Source organism: Pteropus vampyrus, unplaced genomic scaffold (assembly GCF_000151845.1).
Source record: "Pteropus vampyrus isolate Shadow unplaced genomic scaffold, Pvam_2.0 Scaffold99, whole genome shotgun sequence".
Lineage (NCBI taxonomy): Eukaryota > Metazoa > Chordata > Mammalia > Chiroptera > Pteropodidae > Pteropus > Pteropus vampyrus.
In genome coordinates this window covers 2,585,735-2,594,371 of record NW_011888880.1, presented here as the reverse complement: position 1 = coordinate 2,594,371, position 8,637 = coordinate 2,585,735, and positions in this window count along the sequence as shown.

Sequence of the window (8,637 nt, the reverse complement as noted above, 5' to 3'; positions counted from 1 at the left end):
AGTAAAGAACTGATTTTTAAGTGGAAAAGCGGCTTCCTTAAGGCTACGCAAATATGATTAAAGGAAGCTAAAAATTTAGAGGATGGGGAGACAAGCACAGACTATTTGAACAAAGTGATGGTGGGTTTAATCTCTGTTTCCTAATGAATATTTTGCCATTTTTCCCGTGTAACAAGCTGATATATCTTTAAAGTTATACAGTATTTCTGAGCATTAAAAAAAATTACCTCCATGGGAAGTTAGGGAGATATGTCGTACTCCTCCTGTCAAGTTTATGAACAGAACCTTGTAAAATTAGGCTAAGAGGAAAGAGCCTCCATATTATCTGTACCTTTTCCTCATTTTACAAGGGCGGCAAGTAAGGTGTTTATTATCTGCAGAGATCACTGTCATTGGCCATCATTGCACTGTGGGCAGAAACTCTGGCCCCTTGGTGTAACCGCTTCTTGATGTACCCTCCTCCCTGACAGCAGCCAGACCAGAGTAACATTCCAAGAGGGTCAAGATGATGCAAGATTTCGTGCTCTTACTTGTGACACAAATTCACACAGAGCTAGTATAAGCAAGAGAGACATTTATTCTAAATATACAGGGTGTCCCAGGGAAACCAAAGATGAAGTGTAGCTGGACCTTCTTATGGTTTTTTTCTCAGTGCTCTCATCTCCTCTGTATGCTTCTCTAGTGCTGCCCCCTTCTCCACCTAAAAGTTCCTGAACTTTATCCCTCACAGCCTATTGCTGTATATTGAGTGTGTCCCCTCAAATTTATGCGTTAAAACTTGATGCTCAATCGATGCTATTAGGAGGTGGGGATCTGTGGGAGGTGATTAGGTCATGAGGGCTCGAGCCTTTAACGGGGTTAGTGCCATTATAAAAGAGGCTCCAGAGAGATCCCTCCCCTCGTCTGCTATGTGAGGACAGTGAGAAGTTCAGAAGGCTGCGGTGGGGAAGAGGATCTTCACCAGGACCCGACCATGCTGGCACTCTGATGGTTGACTTCAGCCTCCAGAACTATGAGAAATAAATTCACATTGTTTAAAGCTACTTAGTTTGTGGCATCTATTTTCTTACAGCGACCCAAACCTAAGACATCTCTCAACCATAGACTCACTTCTCTTTTTCAGTCCTCACTGCAAAACTCTTCATTGTTTTGGCCTCAATTAGATGCTCACCCCTGTGTCCAGGAGTCAGGATTACATGTGGCCATCAGGGCTGGATCAGCCCTAGCCTTAGGGTTGGGCACATATGATTGCATCCCCTCCTTCATAGGATCCTAGTGAAAAGATAAAGAAATACAAAAGAGGAAAGTCTGTTGCAGCATGAAAACAACAGATGGTACAATCAGCAAACCCGAGATTTTAATTTCTGGGACTTGGAAAGCGAATGAGAGTATGGACACATAGCCCAGAATGGAGAAAATCACAGCACAGAATACACATTGTAGAAGTTAGTAGAGAAAGAACCATTTGCCCCATTGAGCTCCTAAGAGGCTCCAGACACAGGCAGTGCACAAAGGTCAGAGGCCCACAATATTGTGAGCTCTGAATGAAGCATTTGTCAGCTGGAGCTGCTTGGAGAACTACTTCAGCAGAGTCAGTTTACCTGGGGAGAGCCTGTTGGTTGAGTATAGGACTAGGAGGAGAAACAGTGTAGAGCCTAATTATAACAGACATGGGGAGAAAGAAAGGCCACCTCACCCCATTCTCAGAGTCCCTCCTTGAGTTGGCAGTTTGAGGCAGTATGGCTATTTTTTCTCATGCACCATCAATGGAAAAGCCTGCTTGTCTCCAGGACTCAGACATTTTACAGATAAAAATCAATGTAGTCCTTTATTCATGAATATAAACAAATGTCTACCAGACATTGAAGAGGAAACAGTAACAACTTTAAAAAAGAAAGGGCAAACAATAACTGACCCAAGAGGAAGCAAAGATAATGCAAGGAATAGTACAGAATTATCTTTTTAAATGTTAACTGATATCCTCAAGGACATCTAAGAGGATAGTACAGAAATAAAAACTAGAATAAGGTGCAATTAAAAGGAGCAACAAGAGAATAGTTGAGTTCTTGAAAATTAAAAGTGTGATTGCTGAGGTGAAAATGGATTGGTTGTGGCTAAAGATCAAATTTGGAGTTACAGTAGATAGAATGGAAAATATCTCCCAGGGCACCAGAATGTAGAGAACAGAAAATATAAAAGTAAAATCAAGATCCAGAATACACAATGGCTGACTGTCTAGTCAGAGTTCCAGAAAAAGAGACAATGCAGAGAAAGGAATGGAAGAATGACACAAGTCATTAGATCAAAAGGACCATCCAAGCAGGATGAATGAAAAACAACTCTGCTTGGCCACAGCCTAGTGAAATTTTATAGCATTGAGGATAAAGATGAAACTCTAAATGCTTTCAGAGATAGGAACAAAACAAAAAAATGGGCTAACAACGAAGGAGGAGAATCAGATTATGATCAGACATCTCATCAGCAATACTGGATACTAGAAGACAATAGAACAAGATCTTCAAAGTCTGTGCAGAAATAATTTTGAACCTAGAATTATATAACAAAAGTAGCAACCCCATAGGAGGACAAATAGATAATTCATACTTGCAAAGTCTTGTAAAGTTTAAATCCCATGATTACTTTCTGAAATAAATACAAAATAAACATTACTTGAAGATGTTATACTGATTGCGTTCTCCAGGAAGCAGAAGGTGACACACAACTAGAGTACAAAGTTTTACTAGGGACTAACATCTGTGAATGGAAAAGGGGAGGACGCATGATTGGTAGAGGTAGCTATTAGGCAATGACGCAGACCTGACAGCCTCTGCCTGTCCCTTTGGTAGCTGCAGAGCAAATATTTCCCTTTAAAGGACTCCTGAGTTGGGCAGAAGTGGCTAAGACTGAGTTCAACCACCTTGTTCAGTCATTGGCTAGAGGCTGATAACCTCAGACCCTGAAGGAGTTAACACTGTGAAGCCCTCAGTTAACCATCCTCCTTGCACCTGGGCAGTGAGTCCTTTCTTGAAAGGCAGTCTTGCAGCAAGTCTCTGTGGCTGCCACAGATATACTTCAAAACAAAATAAGAATCCAAGAAAGAAGTACGCACAATTTAAAAAAGGGAACAAACCAAGGAACTTAGAATATATCCCAGGTTGACAGTGATGCAGCAAGTCAAGAAAGCAATCAGGACAAATTAGGAAAAACAAACAAGAGCCCTTAGAGCCTTTAAGGCTCTAAGATGATTTTTCAAGAAAAAAGTGGATTCTTTTACAATGGTAATGTGATTATGGACCGGGAAGACCTTAGAGATATGATAAAGGCATGTCACTTTTCTCAAAAACAAGCCAAAGATAATTAAGAATTTCTACAAACAAACCAAAGAGCTTTATAAAGAACTCATGGTCCAAATATAAAGCAAACTGAAATCTGGCACAATTTTGAGAAATTGATGACATGTATTATGGGTTAACCTGTGCTCCCCTCCCCTAAATTCTAATATTGGAGCCCTAACCCCTGGTGACTCATAATGTCACTGTATTTGGAGATAGGGCCTTTAAAGAGGAAATTAAAATGGTATCATAAGGGTGGGACCTCATCCGATATGACTAGTGTCCATTTTGGACAGAGTGAGATAGCAAACACATGCACACATAGAGACACAACCATGTGAACACAAAAAGGTGGCCACTTGCAAGCCAAGGAGAGAGGCTTCAGAAGAAATCAAACCTGCTGACACCTTGATCTTTGACTTCTACCTTTCACAGCTGTGAGAAAATACATTTCTGTTGTTTAAGCCACCCAGTCTGTGGTATTTTGTGATGGTAGCTGTAGGGAGCTAAAGCTCCCCAAATTCAAAAGAGTGCATGGATTATCTCGGGAGGCCTGCTTGCATAAAAAAGAAAAGGCCGGTTCTGTGGAATTCCAGGAAGAAGAAGATTAAGTATAGTCGAAGAGAGTGTCGATTGTACCTCAATCTTCAGGATGTTACTTTTATTATGTTATTTTGGGATACACAAAGGAACAGATTATGTATAAAGAGAAGCATAAGAAATAAACTCGGAGAGACAGTTGTGAGATCTGTTCTCCCTCCTGCACCCTGTCTGCCTTCTCTTTTTTCTCAGTTCCCGCTCCCCCATTCAGGTACCCGGTTTGACTTGGTCGGCTGGCTTCCGACAGGTAGCCCTAGCAAACTAATACAGGGATAGTGAGGAAAGAGAAATTTACTTTCTTTCCTGCATTCTTTGTTATTGTTCATGTTTTTAACTGTATACAAACTATTTTATATGGGCAGACAGTCCCATAATTGCCATCTAATGTATCATCTAATAAAAATTGATTCAAAATGAAGGAACTGATACCCAAAGGTGTGAGATGACTTAACTTCAGTAACAGAGTTGCACAATGGCAGATGAGATCTTAGATGTCCTGAGTCGCCAGCCAAGACTCCCCCCTTGGCACTAGTCTCCCTGTCCTCTATTGGACACTTGAATTACAGAGACTAGACTTCTTGACTGCTTCCTGAAAGGAAGGAGGTTGAAAGGTGGCTTCCGATGTCAGGCTAGGTCAGATGATGACCCGGACATTCTGGGAATAGCAGAATATCCTATTTAGTAAAGGGAGCTCTCCCGTGTGTCCAGGAGTCAGGATTACATGCGGCCGGCCATCAGGGCTGGATCAGCCCTAGCCTTAGGGTTGGGCACATATGATTGCATCCCCTCCTTCATAGGATCCTAGTGAAAAGATAAAGAAATACAAAAGAGGAAAGTCTGTTGCAGCATGAAAACAACAGATGGTACAATCAGCAAACCCGAGATTTTAATTTCTGGGACTTGGAAAGCGAATGAGAGTGTGGACACATAGCCCAGAATGGAGAAAATCACAGCACAGAATACACATTGTAGAAGTTAGTAGAGAAAGAACCATTTGCCCCATTGAGCTCCTAAGAGGCTCCAGACACAGGCAGTGCACAAAGGTCAGAGGCCCACAATATTGTGAGCTCTGAATGAAGCATTTGTCAGCTGGAGCTGCTTGGAGAACTACTTCAGCAGAGTCAGTTTACCTGGGGAGAGCCTGTTGGTTGAGTATAGGACTAGGAGGAGAAACAGTGTAGAGCCTAATTATAACAGACATGGGGAGAAAGAAAGGCCACCTCACCCCATTCTCAGAGTCCCTCCTTGAGTTGGCAGTTTGAAGCAGTATGGCTATTTTTTCTCATGCACCATCAATGGAAAAGCCTGCTTGTCTCCAGGACTCAGACATTTTACAGATAAAAATCAATGTAGTCCTTTATTCATGAATATAAACAAATGTCTACCAGACATTGAAGAGGAAACAGTAACAACTTTAAAAAAGAAAGGGCAAACAATAACTGACCCAAGAGGAAGCAAAGATAATGCAAGGAATAGTACAGAATTATCTTTTTAAATGTTAACTGATATCCTCAAGGACATCTAAGAGGATAGTACAGAAATAAAAACTAGAATAAGATGCAATTAAAAGGAGCAACAAGAGAATAGTTGAGTTCTTGAAAATTAAAAGTGTGATTGCTGAGGTGAAAATGGATTGGTTGTGGCTAAAGATCAAATTTGGAGTTACAGTAGATAGAATGGAAAATATCTCCCAGGGCACCAGAATGTAGAGAACAGAAAATATAAAAGTAAAATCAAGATCCAGAATACACAATGGCTGACTGTCTAGTCAGAGTTCCAGAAAAAGAGACAATGCAGAGAAAGGAATGGAAGAATGACACAAGTCATTAGATCAAAAGGACCATCCAAGCAGGATGAATGAAAAACAACTCTGCTTGGCCACAGCCTAGTGAAATTTTATAGCATTGAGGATAAAGATGAAACTCTAAATGCTTTCAGAGATAGGAACAAAACAAAAAAATGGGCTAACAACGAAGGAGGAGAATCAGATTATGATCAGACATCTCATCAGCAATACTGGATACTAGAAGACAATAGAACAAGATCTTCAAAGTCTGTGCAGAAATAATTTTGAACCTAGAATTATATAACAAAAGTAGCAACCCCATAGGAGGACAAATAGATAATTCATACTTGCAAAGTCTTGTAAAGTTTAAATCCCATGATTACTTTCTGAAATAAATACAAAATAAACATTACTTGAAGATGTTATACTGATTGCGTTCTCCAGGAAGCAGAAGGTGACACACAACTAGAGTACAAAGTTTTACTAGGGACTAACATCTGTGAATGGAAAAGGGGAGGACGCATGATTGGTAGAGGTAGCTATTAGGCAATGACGCAGACCTGACAGCCTCTGCCTGTCCCTTTGGTAGCTGCAGAGCAAATATTTCCCTTTAAAGGACTCCTGAGTTGGGCAGAAGTGGCTAAGACTGAGTTCAACCACCTTGTTCAGTCATTGGCTAGAGGCTGATAACCTCAGACCCTGAAGGAGTTAACACTGTGAAGCCCTCAGTTAACCATCCTCCTTGCACCTGGGCAGTGAGTCCTTTCTTGAAAGGCAGTCTTGCAGCAAGTCTCTGTGGCTGCCACAGATATACTTCAAAACAAAATAAGAATCCAAGAAAGAAGTACGCACAATTTAAAAAAGGGAACAAACCAAGGAACTTAGAATATATCCCAGGTTGACAGTGATGCAGCAAGTCAAGAAAGCAATCAGGACAAATTAGGAAAAACAAACAAGAGCCCTTAGAGCCTTTAAGGCTCTAAGATGATTTTTCAAGAAAAAAGTGGATTCTTTTACAATGGTAATGTGATTATGGACCGGGAAGACCTTAGAGATATGATAAAGGCATGTCACTTTTCTCAAAAACAAGCCAAAGATAATTAAGAATTTCTACAAACAAACCAAAGAGCTTTATAAAGAACTCATGGTCCAAATATAAAGCAAACTGAAATCTGGCACAATTTTGAGAAATTGATGACATGTATTATGGGTTAACCTGTGCTCCCCTCCCCTAAATTCTAATATTGGAGCCCTAACCCCTGGTGACTCATAATGTCACTGTATTTGGAGATAGGGCCTTTAAAGAGGAAATTAAAATGGTATCATAAGGGTGGGACCTCATCCGATATGACTAGTGTCCATTTTGGACAGAGTGAGATAGCAAACACATGCACACATAGAGACACAACCATGTGAACACAAAAAGGTGGCCACTTGCAAGCCAAGGAGAGAGGCTTCAGAAGAAATCAAACCTGCTGACACCTTGATCTTTGACTTCTACCTTTCACAGCTGTGAGAAAATACATTTCTGTTGTTTAAGCCACCCAGTCTGTGGTATTTTGTGATGGTAGCTGTAGGGAGCTAAAGCTCCCCAAATTCAAAAGAGTGCATGGATTATCTCGGGAGGCCTGCTTGCATAAAAAAGAAAAGGCTGGTTCTGTGGAATTCCAGGAAGAAGAAGATTAAGTACAGTCGAAGGGAGTGTCGAAGGGAGTGTCGATTGTACCTCGATCTTCAGGATGTTACTTTTATTATGTTATTTTGGGATACACAAAGGAACAGATTATGTATAAAGAGAAGCATAAGAAATAAACTCGGAGAGACAGTTGTGAGATCTGTTCTCCCTCCTGCACCCTGTCTGTCTTCTCTTTTTTCTCAGTCCCCGCTCCCCCATTCAGGTACCCGGTTTGACTTGGTCGGCTGGCTTCCGACAGGTAGCCCTAGCAAACTAATACAGGGATAGTGAGGAAAGAGAAATTTACTTTCTTTCCTGCATTCTTTGTTATTGTTCATGTTTTTAACTGTATACAAACTATTTTATATGGGCAGACAGTCCCATAATTGCCATCTAATGTATCATCTAATAAAAATTGATTCAAAATGAAGGAACTGATACCCAAAGGTGTGAGATGACTTAACTTCAGTAACAGAGTTGCACAATGGCAGATGAGATCTTAGATGTCCTGAGTCGCCAGCCAAGACTCCCCCCTTGGCACTAGTCTCCCTGTCCTCTATTGGACACTTGAATTACAGAGACTAGACTTCTTGACTGCTTCCTGAAAGGAAGGAGGTTGAAAGGTGGCTTCCGATGTCAGGCTAGGTCAGATGATGACCCGGACATTCTGGGAATAGCAGAATATCCTATTTAGTAAAGGGAACTCTCTTCTTAACTCTAGAACCCAAAGATCAAATCCCTAAAATTTATTATGGTCCTCCACAAAAGTTACGTCCAGGTACTCTGAGACCTAAAGAAAAAAGCCATTGTTCAACTTGAAAGATATCTTACACATATGCACATGAGAGAACTTTCGAGTTTTTCTTTTGAGGTGACCATTCTACAGATGAGGAAGTTTACCAAGAAAGATTAAATAATTTCTTCATGATGACTCTCCAGATTGGGGGAGTGGGGCTCAACTCAGGGTTACTGATTCCTTATTCGTGGCTTTCTGTAAATACGTACTGTCTCCAAGAAGGCTATTTGTGGGAAACCATAGAGATAATGTTTCCAAGATCAGAAAGGAAGTCATTCTGGAGAACTGCAGGGGAGATACAGTTGATTCCTGTTATTTGCAGTAGTCAGGTTCTATAAAGTCATCACAAATACTGATTTAGTGAACACTGAACTATTGCTCCTAGGGGAAACATAGGGTTGAGCCTCTGTTCATTAATACATAACTTTGTTTTATGTGTGTTTTTGTT